Source organism: Humulus lupulus, chromosome 2 (genome assembly GCF_963169125.1).
Source record: "Humulus lupulus chromosome 2, drHumLupu1.1, whole genome shotgun sequence".
In the NCBI taxonomy this organism is placed as follows: Eukaryota; Viridiplantae; Streptophyta; class Magnoliopsida; order Rosales; family Cannabaceae; genus Humulus; species Humulus lupulus.
In genome coordinates, this window is record NC_084794.1 from 164,827,919 (window position 1) to 164,841,689 (window position 13,771).

Here is a 13,771-nt window from a genome sequence, read left to right on the forward strand (position 1 = left end):
ATTCTTTCATCTCCCTTTATCAGCTTATTTTTCTTGTTGTATTACCTCTTCTAGTTTTGTACAAGTTAAGCATTTTCATCTGTTTGTCTTTTCTCTTATAGTACCTTGTGTATTTAATTCTAGTTCCTATACAATATTATTTGGTTCAGTAGTATATTTTCTTGGCTATGCAACCTGTAAAGTCAAAATCTTTCATAGATGCATTCTAAGATTTTGTGATAGGTTGCAGTTTCCACTACAAAGGCTTATATAAAATTTCTTTCTGATGGATTTGTGTCTCAACTTGTGATTAAACTACATAACATATTGATTTGGATATAAATAATTGTCAAAAGTTCTTGATCCATGCAGCTGGAATATGGTTTGGTTTCCTTCTTTGGTGGAGGTACAGACACAACCAACAATATTGAGAAATATAGGTTTTCATCACTAGTATCTTATTGGAAATAGATATTTCTACTTTGGTATCTAAACTCATAATTTTTAATCATTCTATCATTTTTATCAAGTAGACGTCTCTATTGAAATGCCATTGATTGCCAAACCACTGCAAATTGGCAAATTTAAGTCTTGGAATCTTTTCATATTCTCTATGAAATTAGGCACTCATGATAATTATCATGCAATCAAGGGAAACCATCCATGACAATTGTTGATTCATTTTTTTTAGTAGTTCTATTTGTTCTATTTTATAGTTCACTATCAGGTATGAGTTTGAGTATTAATCATTTAATTTCTTATGTAGTTGAGCAAGCTGATGTCACAATGGAAACAAGAGCATAATGAATCGACTTTTTTTATGTACTCTTTTAGTTTACTATTAACTTTAAGTTGAAGCATTAATTATTTAAATTTTGTTGTAGCTAAGCATATGGACTCACAACAAAGACAAGTGCACAAAGGATGATGAATTGAAGGATGGAGCAAGTTTCACGCATGATTTACTTTTGTGTATCTTGTAATGTTTCTGTTTTTCATTTTTGAAGTAAAAAATGTTCAAGATTATAAAACTTTATTATGTTATGCTTTCAAACTTAAGTTAGAACTAAGATCTCATGAAGTAGACACATTCATGGTTTGAATTAGTTATTGTTTAATGTAATACTTATGGTTTATCAATCTATTGAGAATTACATTTTGTGATTAATTTTGATTTTTTTTTATCAAAAAACAATAATGAAAATCTTTTAATTAAAAAAAAACCTTATAAGTATACTTATCAAAATAAAATTTAAAATATATTATCCACACTAAAGTAACAAAATTTTATTACTAGACTTTTAATATGTTATGATTTAGAAACATATTTTAAGCATAACAAATTGTTATGATTTATATAATATAACAAACTAAAAACGCTATCAAAATAATCAAATGTAACAGTGGAAAAGTGTTATGCAAAAAATATAAGATTAAACATCAAATTTATAACCAAATACTCTAACTAAATGTTATTATTTGAATATTATAGCAACTAAAAATGTGTTATTAAATAGTTTAAGATAAGATCGAACATAACATCTGAATATTGTTATAGAAAATGTTATATTATTTTATAATATAATGTAATATTATATTATTTTATAATATAATGTTTTAGATTAAATAAATATGGCATAGAGTGTCACATATTGTAACATATAATAGAGAGTTACATTATTTGGATATATGTGAAATATCCAAACATGTAACATATTTGGTGTTACAAATTCATCACAAATTTGTAACTCTTAAATATCACCCATTATTGTGTAGATTTGTTGTTACACAATATTGAGATGAATTTCTTAAAGCCATATGAGAAATGGCTGATAGAGATGTGATTTTAACTCCCATATTGTGTATGGAAGTTACAAAATCAAGTGGGAATAAATTGGAACGTTTTGGAAAAAACTGAAAAAATGTGTTGCTGAAATTGACTGAGGGCCGCGGCGCCTGGAACAAGCGCCGCGGCCCTAATGGCTAACAGCTTCATATAATTTCGGTTTTTATCCATTTTTGAACAATTCCAACAACCAAGTAACTCCCAAATCTCTATTTTAATTCCATAAAACACCCAATTAATCATTGGTAACAGCCATGGGGGTTGTGGAATTTGAAATTCAAAGGGTGTCTCTAAACTCTATAAATAGGAGCCTAATGCTCACTTGTAAGACACACCATTTTTCTATCCATTAGAGCACTTGGCTAGAAACACCTTGAGGCTTGATTATTCTAGAAAGCATTTCCAAAATCTGAGAGAGATCCCTTAGTGCTTGAGTTAGGGGGAAATAAGCTTTTGGACAAAGGTTTCAAACCTTGTTCAAGTTGGTGATCCCCAATCCTCTTCACTTAGGTAGTGTAAGTGAGAGTTTGTTTGTGGTTTATGTTCTTCCTTTTATTCTATTGTTCTTCTTCTTATTCTCTTGTTTTATTTACTTGTATATTTTGTTTAAAAGTTGTAATCTCTTCATTTGGTCCAAACACTTTATTTTATTTGTAACTTTTGTTTTGAGTTGTATTTTACTATTCTCTTCTTCTTCATCATCTTCTTCATTTCCTTTGTTTTATTTGTATTTTCAGTTATAGAGTTGTAACACTTTATTTAATCAATCTTGTCCATTGTAATATTTTGCATAGAGTTGTAACATTATCTTACCATTTCCATTGAGGCAATATTATTTTTCCTAACAGAAAAGACAGGACTTTTAATAATAGGGGCTATGTTAGCGTTATCAATACTCCCGGTTAACAGTTTTTAAGTGTTATGATTACTGTTTTTTCTTGTGTTCACTCAGCAAATGGCATATTTCATGGGCAACCAGTCTGGTCGCAGTATTTCAGATATGTAATTTCGCATTTATGTAATAATTGTGATTTCCATTATTATTTAGATACGCCTGTATAAAATGTAATTAACGCCCATCGACCCATGTAGAACTCCTTGAACCTATAAATAAGAATCAAAGGGCTCAAGAGAGGGGACTTTTTTTAACTTTGGAATTCTGAGAGAGAATTATAGTGTTTTTATCCACCAAAATTGTATTCAACCCGAGGCTTGTGAAACTCGTGAACTCTAGTTCATTGATCACAGTGTTTGAGATTCTACATCAATAAGAACACTAAGTGGACGTAGGTTATTACCATTTTCTGGGGACGAAGCACTATAAATATTTGGTGTCGTTTATCTTTTTGTCTTGATTTCATCTCATTTTTATCGTTTTACTTGTCTCCGTGTCGTTGACCAAATCAAGGGTCAACAGTAGTCTGTTTGTATGTTCTGCTTGACAAATTTTGAAACTATTCTTCGAAATAAAAATCGCATTATTATTAAAAGAAATATAAAAAAATTGTTCATGCAACATAGATAAATAAACTAAGTTTCTAGAAAATTCAGGAATAAAGTAATCATTGTTCAAAACAAGATAATTGTAACCAAAATATAAACAGAATGTTCCCTTTGCTCTAGCTAAAATGAGCGCTCCAATTCCAACTCGAATTGTCACCTCACCATCATCCAGTTCTCTTGACGACTCAAGTATCTGCATAGAAGAACAAACATGGCTAGTGGCACCTGAATCTAAAACCCAGGATGGCATATCGTCTTCCACTACATAAGATTCTAGTACAAGCAAATCAAATTTACCTTTCTTTTTCAGCTCAACGAGATACTTATTATAGTTTCTCTTCCAGTGGCCTTCAACTCCATAGTGGAAACATTTTCCTTTTGGTTCTTTCTTCTTAGAGTTGTTGTCAATCTTGTTCTCCTTGACTTTGGTGCCTTCTTGCCTTTGTTGTACTTTTTGTCCTTATTTTTGTCATTGTAATTGTTCTTTTTCCTCTTCTTGGTTTAATCCTTAGAGGTTGAAGGTTTCTCCTCTGCCACATTTGCTTCAGTCTCTTTGGTTATAGTTTTGTTAGGAGAGTCATATGTCTGCAGTGTTGGTATTAAATGATCAAATCAATGGTACGCAGCAGAATATATGGAACCATTTTAATAAATATTAATACCTGCCAAGATTATATACATATATAAACATTAAATCACATACAAAACAGATCAAGGATTACCTCTTGTAGCCTATCAAGTGTCCTTGAATCTTTTTGTATAAAATCAGCGATCTTCCTATCTAGTAATCTGAAAGCTCACACCTTGATCTTCTAGACCAATCCTCAAACACACAAGGACATGTGTGGGCACGTAGGATTCTAAAGGTTGATTTATGTGACTCTCTAGATGTACTCAATACATGAAATCTAAAGAGGTTTGACTGAGAGAAGAGATATAATAGTTTTCAAGTTCAGAAAAAACTATCGCTTTAGAGAGAGAGTGTGTGTGTATTTTTAATCTCATAAAAATAATTAAAAGCTTGTTCTGAAAGTCACGTACTATCTGACATATATAAAAATCATTTAATCTAATTAAATAATATTTTTTATTAAAAATAAAATCCAAATTAAAACCGATCTGATATTTATATTTAATTGTTTATTTAAATCATATTTAAAAAGAATAATTAAATAACTAATTAAACAAATTTATTTGAAATTCAAAATTCAAATCCTAGAGATAAAAATCCCTGAGTTAGGCGCCACACACTGTGTTGTACAGTGTGTGTCGCCCAACCCTATTGGGTTTACTTAATTTTCTCATTTGTTTGTTTAATCAACTTTCAAGACAATATATTTATCTCAACATATATATATCAATTAATTCAAAATTAACTTTATCTTAAAATATCATTTTAAAAATAAATATCATATTTTTAATAAGATATTTATTATTCTCTCTCTTTATATAAATCCAAACAAGATGAATATTAATTTTAACCTATAGTTTTTCAAAACAAAAACTATATAGTTTTTCAATTACCCATAATTATCACATAATTATTTCCTTTCCTTGAAAAATTAATTCCTTTGAAATTTAGTCATTCTCTCTACAAATCTTTCTTTTGACATCCTTACCCTTGACAGTGTAGGGCAGAGGTGATCTGGGGACCATGGACCTACAATACGAAGCTCTAATAAGCCAGATTATTAATCAAACTCTTTAATCTAATAATCTTATTTATTGATTCCATGATTACTCCACTAAAAATATGGAATTGTACTCTAAGTATTTATAGAATTATATTTATAGAGTTTTCTCTTGTATTCCATTGATATAATCAATATATGCAGTTATGTCCTCCTTTATTGGTTCGTTAATTAGAGTTGGTTAAAATTACCGTTTTACCCTTCTAATTACCTCTTGATCCTGAAGTACCATTAATTCATTAGCAAATAATTAATCTATAATCTAATTATATATTTGAGCTCAATAACTATTAAGTTCCAGAATTAACCCTTAAGGGAACCAATATTCGATCAGTTAGGAAAGCATGTATTCCATTATTGTAATTCATGTTCCCAACCATCCATGATATTTAATCTCCAAAACTAAAGTCATTAGCCTCGTTATTCTAAGAGACCTTAATGAGTGAATTAAAAGATCCAATAAACACAAACAAGAGTTCATGAATGCTCAGGATTTAGAATGATTTTTGGGTATACTTGTTGTGAAATGAGAAGATGTTTGGATCTTATGTATGAGTATTTTCTTAATCTCTAATAAATGGTGTGAAACATGCTAAGATTTATGTATATGTATATTTCCTTGGTGTTAATATGATTGTTACCTTTGCATTTTTGGTTAAAGGGTATTCATACACACACTTATAAATTTAAGGTCTTTTGTTGTTGCTTTTTTTTTTTATGTTATAAGCATGGTGAATATGTGTAATAGAAAACATAATAGGCTATATGTTCTATATATATATATATGAGCTAGAGTTTGTGATAGTTTTGTATCATGAATTTATTTAGAAGCATGATAGGATCGACTTGGGCCTATTATAATAAATTATGATATGTGCTTTATAAATCTAAGAACATGACAATTATTATTATTATTTTGAAATTTTATTCTTTAAGGAGCATGTTAGAATGTTGATTTAAGATTTATATGCTATGTGATGATTTTTTGTAATAAAAATGAGTAGAAAGAATGGTTAGGGCTTTGATTTATAGTTCATGATTTTATGTGACTAAGCGTGCAAGAAAAATAGAAGCATGCCGAATATTTTGATTTGTTCTTTTAGCAAACATGAATCAAGAAAATATCTTAGCTTTGTCTTATGATTTTATGAACATAAGTAAATTTGTGAGTCTTTATTCATATTAGATCATGTATTGTCTTATGTTTCCAAGTATTATTTTAAGTGGTATGTATTTTATGCAAGTAATGAATATAGTAACTGTTGGGGTTTTATGCCCTAATTAAAACCCAAATTCTTTGTAATCTCATTTTATTATCAATAAAAGAATAGAAATCATTTTTTGACTTGGTCAATCACTTTGCTCACATGTTTTATTTTCATGATTATTTGTTTAATATAAACTTCTATTAAATCCCGAGCATATAGCTAATCTTATTTATAGTGACGTAATCACAGTGGAATATAAATATGATTATATGTTCAAAATAAGTTAGTCCTAAGATTAGTCAGTGCATCGGATTTACATTGACTTGCCAATCTACGATATGATCTACTTACACATTACAGTGTTATGTTCTTTCCAGAACATTAGCAAAGTAGATAAGATCGGATGTATTTGTTACATCGGACAGGACCGATATTGACAGTTGATAAGATAAGTAAACATACCGTTATTATCTATTCTAGTCATATCATATAGTTGACCATAGGACAATTCAATCTCAATTCTGAGTGGTTAGTATTCTAACTGATTGTATTATTTGAGTTCTTTGACTTGTTCGTTACCAGCTTACCCTACGGACTAGCCCATACTTATATCTTGGGAACTCGGTAGTATAATTGAGTGGGAGTGTTAATCATAGATATGAACATCTATAGCTTCATATGAAGAAGTGAAACGATGGTTTCCTTTTAGTTTGGTTCAAGGTGTTAAATGATAGAGATCTCATTTCAGTAATTAAATTAGTTTACTGAAATATCATTTACAAGGAACTAAGTGTTTTAAGGATAAAATACAATGAGGGGTAAAACGGTATTTTAGTCCTATCTCATTGTAGACCGTCTATAGAGGATTGAGTGACAATTATGGTTGTAACAATGGATAATTAATAGCATATCTATATTTGTTATAGAGCGTTCTATGAATTCAAGAGTGCAATTCCAAGTCTATAGTGGAGTCACGAGGAATTAATAAGTTAGTAAATTTATTTGTTAGATTTATGATAACTTATTGGAGCTTGATTTCATAGGCCCATGGTCCCCATTGTACCTTGGATAAAATCATCTAGATAGTCTCAATTAATTGATTTAATCATCAATTAGAATTATCAAAGTGGACCAGGTCAATTTTGGATAGTTTCACAGAGTTGTGTAATTTTGAGAAGAAAAGAGAAATTATGGCAGATTTATTAATTAAGATAAATTGGTATCTAAATTAATAAATAAATTTAAATCAAGGTTCAAATTATAAATAATTAATTTGATAAAGGATTTAAAAAATTATTTAATTAATTAAATCAATAGAAAATAATACATGCCTTGATTTTAAGTCCAATAGACTTATAATCAAATGGGAAATTTCACGGGCCTATAGCCCATGATAATTTTGACCTAGGGCTTCAAAATGGCTGTTATTTTATTGATTTTTTAATTAAATTAAATGGTCTAATTGAGTCTATAAAAGGAGTGCTTATAGAGAAGTCAAAATAGGGTTTTTGATAAGTCAGATTTCTGATAGTTTTATATTCTCTCTAAACACAAGTCCTTTTCTAAGCCTCTTTGTATTTTCTCTTCTTCTCTCTATATCTTTCTCATGTGTTGAGAATTGCCCACACTAGTCTAGGTGGTTCTAAGGATACATTGGAAGATCGTGAAGAAAATAGAAGATCGGTTCAGTTTCTTGGTAATACTCTGCGACAGAGAGGATACAAGAGTTAGAGAAACTGAAAGAAGGACTCTTTAATTCCGCTGCGTATACTGTAAGTATTCTAATTTTTGTTTTTCTTTGAATTCAATTTTAGAAACATGTTTTAGGCTATCTCGTATTAATTTGTTTAATATTAGATATACATGAAAATAAATAAAGACCATGTATAAGTTTTTCCAACAACTGGCCTCAGAGCCTTTGGAAATCTTTATTTTCATGCATGAACATGTTTAAAATTGGATTATTTGATATGTTTGAATAATTGGATGGTTTTTCATGTTTTTATGAACATATTGATTTTATGTGAATTTTAGCAATTTTTAGGTTATTTTGTTGTGTTTTCTATGCTATTAATTTTTAAATATGCTTTATTTTGTGTAAAACATGGTAAAAATTAATTAGAAAATGGTTTTGGTTGAAAAAAATTGCACAAAATTTTTTTTTTTCGAAATTTTTTGTTCTGGCTGCCATGCGCGCGCGCGCACACCGTGTGCAGCAGCACACGCACGCACGCGCGCCACCACCCATCCGTGCACGCGCCCAGAGCGCCACCGCCCATCCGCGCGCGCGCGCCTCATGCGCGCGCCACCAGCAGCCAGTGCACACCACGGTGAACAGTACCCGATACGGGTACTGTTCATCCAGAATTTAAAAAAAAAAAAAATTTTGAAAAATAAATAAAATTAAAATTTGTTGAAATAAATTATTTATAATCAAAACCTAAAATATCTTTTTTTTTTTTGTTTTATCATTTAAATTTTTTAAAATAAGATATTTTGGTTAGTTAAGATTTGAATAATTAGATATTTTCTACAAAGATTCAAATTCAAATTTAAAATTAGACTAACAACTTAATTTTAAATCTTTTAATATATTTGAATTTGTTTAACTATTTAAAATATTTTAGGGTTGTTATAACTATTTTTATTTTATTATTTTTAAATGTTAAAATATTAGATAATAGTTGTAACAACACAAGATATTTTTTGAAAATAGTTTAGATATTGATTTTAAAATTTAAAATTGTTTAAATTTTGAAAAATATCATTTTTTTTCAGCCAATTAATAAAATATTTTTTTAATAAATGGGATTTAAATTAACTTTGGTTAATTGTTGATAAATCCTATTTAAATTAAATTAATATTTTTTTTCAAATTAACCTAAAACCAAGTTGATTGTTGATAAATGAAATTTAAATTAACTATTGTTAATTGTTGATAAATTTCATTTAAATTGATTTATTTTTTGTAAAAATTTAATTAATTTGAATTTTTTTGATAAATTCTAGATAATTAATTGTGGTATTTTTGCAAATGAAATAAATTGTGGTATTTTTGCATAAATTCATAGAATTGCTCATATAGTAACATGATTAGGCCCATCCAATTATAACATATCTGTTTGCACTATATGTGGTATTTTTGCAATTGGGCTTAGATGCATATAGTGGCCCATATGTTTGTTAGATATATGGTATTTTGCCAAATAAAATATTCATAAAATGATAAGTTTTATTTGGGCCCATTAGAAAATGTAAAGTTTAAATTCCTCTCTTGTGGGTGATTCCACTTGTGAAGGCCCATTTGCTTTGCATGACTATAGTGGGCCTAGTCAATTAATAACAATTAATAAAATGAAGGTTTAAATTCCTGTCTTTTGGACCTTGTATGGAAGATAGGGGGCCTTTGTAGTGGGAACGACATACTGGACCCAGCCCTCCTCCATACAAGCCCAATTGTTAAGGCCCATTTACCTGAGTTGGACTTAATTGTATAGGTTCATTATATTAGTTAAACCTAAATATTGATTAGCAACAAATTAATTCTAAATTAATTGAATTTGTTTCAATGTGACACTTTAGAATTAATAAGAAATTATAGGACTTTGGTTTTAAAAAAATTTAATCTGTTTAATTTTTTTTTTGGAAAACCATAGTCATTAATTTTCTAAAAATAAATAATAAAAATACTAATTTTAATTTTATAATGAGCTTATTTTAAGAATTTTATTCGATCTCCACCGTTGGTTTAACATAGTCAATAGCTTAATGGGGCCTCGAGGCGCTTTGATTCGTCCCCCTACGGAAGGTGTTCATTAGTTATTTTGACAAGGTTAGATTTCGAAAGATAGATAATTATAGATCAAATTCTACTAGACTCACCCCTACGGTGACTACTAGGACTAAATCTATGATTATTGAAACCGTGGGTCTAGCTCATAAAATAAGAGATTTTGTTTTCTTATTTTGATCGAATAGTAGGTTGTTAATAGTGGTGTCCATTATTAAATGAGTTTACAACTCTATTTAACTAGTGGTATTTTTTACTCTCGCCAACCGGGACAAGGATATCATAGATTAGTTAAAAACCTAAAGAAATAGAGATATGATTGTTTTTGGTATTTTTTCTCATATCTTACATATTTTGGTATATGTTGTGCTATTTCTTGAAATTTGTGTGAATAGAAGTTTTATTGAGCAAATGTGATTGATTTCTATTTTATTGATAATTTGTAGTTTTAAGCTAAGTAGTGTATGTGTCTATTCCCATCCTTTCTCAACTTTCGATGGAGAAACTCACTGGAGAAAACTTCCTTAATTGGAAGCAGAACATCAACATTGTGTTGATAGGTGACAACTCCAAGTTCGTCATGACTGAGGAATCCCCAGAAGTTCCAGCTGAAGGAGCTACCAAGTATGTGAGGGACAAGTATGAGCGTTGGCAGGCGGCTAACAACAAGGCGCGGTACTACATGTTGACTAGTATGGTCGACACTCTCAAGACTAAGATGGAGAATGTCGAGACAGCCTACGAAATCATGGATCAGCTCCAAGACATGTTTGGTGCCAAGTCAGCGCATACTCGTTTTGAGGCCACCAAGAAATATGCCAATGCTCGAATGGCACCTTCTCAACATGTTCGTGATCACCTGATCAAGATGACAAACTACTTTCAGGAAGCTGAACTGCACGGAGCCATAATAGATGAGGAAACTCAAGTTGGCTTAATCCTCAACAGTCTTTCTCCAGCTTTCCTTCCATTCACCACCAACTATGTGTTGGATAAACTCAACTATGGTCTGACGCAGCTCATGAATGAGCTTCAGACTTTTGAGTCTATTATGGGTGGACCTAGTAAGGGAGGAGAAAAGAAGACAACTACTACTACTGCTGCTGATCCAGCTAAGGCTGAAGCTAACCAAGCTTCATCTTCAAAAGCTGGAAACAAGAGGAAAGGTGGGCAAAATAAACAACCCCAAGCTTGCAAAGGCTGCAAAGACGAGTGCACAACCACGTGCACAGACGCATAAGGGGAAAAACAAGAAAAACAAGAAAGGTAAAGGTAAATGTTTTCACTGCAAAGAAAAGGGGCATTGGAAACAAGATTGCCCCAAGTTTCTAGCAGATAAAAACAAAGGTAATGATTATAGTTCATTTATCTTAGAAACATGTGTTTTAGAGAATGATAACTCTGTTTGGATTATTGATTCTGGATCTACCAACCATGTTTGTAACTCTTTACAGCTTGTTGAATCGTGGGAGGAAGTGAACGAAGGCGGCTTAAAGCTTAGAGTTGGGAACGGAGCGTTCGTTGCGGTCCAAGCTAGAGGAAGAGCTCGTCTGAAGTTTGGAAATAAATTTTTAATTTTAAAAGATGTATTTTTTATTCCGGATTTTAGTAGAAATTTAATTTCAGTTTCCATGTTGCAATTAGAACGATTTGTTATGACTTTCACAAGTTTTAATATATCTATTTCTTTCAATGGATCACAATTGTGTATTGCATGTTTGGAAAACGGGCTTTATATTCTGCGACCTAATGAACCCCTCGCTCTTAATAATGATTTATTCAAAGTAGCTAAACCTAGGACCAATAAACGTCAAAAGACCGATAACAATAATATGACGTATTTATGGCACTTGAGACTAGGTCACATTGGCTATGATAGGATTCAAAGACTTACAAAGGATGGACCTTTGAGGGAACTCACCTTAGGTGAATTACCTGTTTGTGAATCTTGTCTAGAAGGCAAACTGACCAAGCGTCCATTCTCTGCAAAGGGTGATAGGGCCAAAGAACCACTTGGTCTTGTGCATTCAGATGTTTGTGGACCTTTGAATGTACAAGCCAGGGGTGGTTTTGAGTATTTCGTCACTTTCATTGATGATTACTCTAGATACTCATGTCTTTACCTAATGCATAAGAAATCAGAAACATTTTCAAAGTCTCAGGAATTCCTAGCAATGGCTCAGAACCAATTAGGTAAAACGTTAAAGATCTTGCGATCTGATAGGGGTGGAGAATATTTGGACATGCAGTTCCAAGATCATTTAACTGAACTTTGGATTTTATCACAACTTACTGCCCCAGGTACTCCGCAACAAAATGGTGTAGCGGAACGCCGAAACAGAACTTTATTGGAAATGGTTAGATGCATGCTTAGTTACTCAACTCTACCAACTTCGTTCTGGGGACATGCAATTGAAACCGCAAATGACATTCTCAATGTCGTGTCGTCAAAATAAATCCCCAAAACACCTTTAGAACGCTGGAATGGTCGTGAACCTAGTTTACGCCATTATAGAATCTGGGGGTGTCCCGCTCACGTCCTGAGGAAAAAGGAGGGAAAGCTAGAACCGCGAACTGAAGTTTGCATGTTTGTTGGCTATCCTAAAGGTACTCGGGGTGGACTTTTCTACAGTCATTCAGAAAAGAAAGTGTTTACTTCTACAAATGCTACTTTTCTGGAAAATGACTATGTCCAGAACTTTAAACCTCGCAGCAAAGTAGTTTTAGAGGAGATGGTTAAAAAAAATTGACTCCAACCAATGTTCCATCGTCATCAACGCGTGTTGATGATGAAATTCCCACTCTTCATGTACAACCGACGCAAGTCGATTTAAATGAAGAAAGTACCACTGTTCCTAAGCAAACAGTCACGGAGCCTCGTCGTAGTGGGAGGGTTTCTAGAAACCCAGTTCGCTATGGTTTGGATGGTGAAACCAATATGGTTGTTGGTGACACTAGTGATGATGATCCATTGTCTTTCAAATAGGCAATGGCTAGCCCTGAAAAGGAACTATGGCTTGAAGCCATGAAACAGGAAATGGAGTCTATGTACTTAAATTCCGTCTGGGATCTTGTGGAAGCACCTAGTGACTTTAGGGCCATTGGGTGCAAGTGGATCTACAAGAAGAAATGAGGTGTTGATGGAAATATCGAGACTTATAAAGCTCGATTAGTGGCAAAGGGTTATACCCAAAGAGAAGGCCTGGACTATGAGGAAACTTTTAGTCCGATATCCATGCTCAAATCCATTCGCATCCTCCTATCCATAGCAGCCGCTCTCGACTATGAGATTTGGCAAATGGACGTCAAGACAGCTTTTCTTAATGGAAAGCTTGACGAGGTCATTTATATGGATCAGCCAGAAGGATTTAAAGTATCTAGACAAGAAGGAAAAGTTTGTAAGTTAAATAGGTCCATCTATGGACTTAAGCAAGCTTCTCGTTCCTGGAATCTTAGGTTTGATGAAATAATCAAAACCTATGGCTTTGAACAAAATATTGATGAGCCCTGTGTTTACCAACTAAAGGCAAATCAAATAGTGGTATTCCTGGTTCTTTATGTAGATGATATCTTACTCATTGGAAACAATGTTAAGAAATTATCAGATGTGAAGAATTGGCTGAGCACTCAATTCCAGATGAAGGATTTGGGTGAAGCAAGTTATGTTCTAGGTATCCAGATCATCAGGGATAGAAAGAACAAACTTTTAGCTCTATCTCAAGCAGCTTACATTGATAAAGTGCTTGAACGTTTC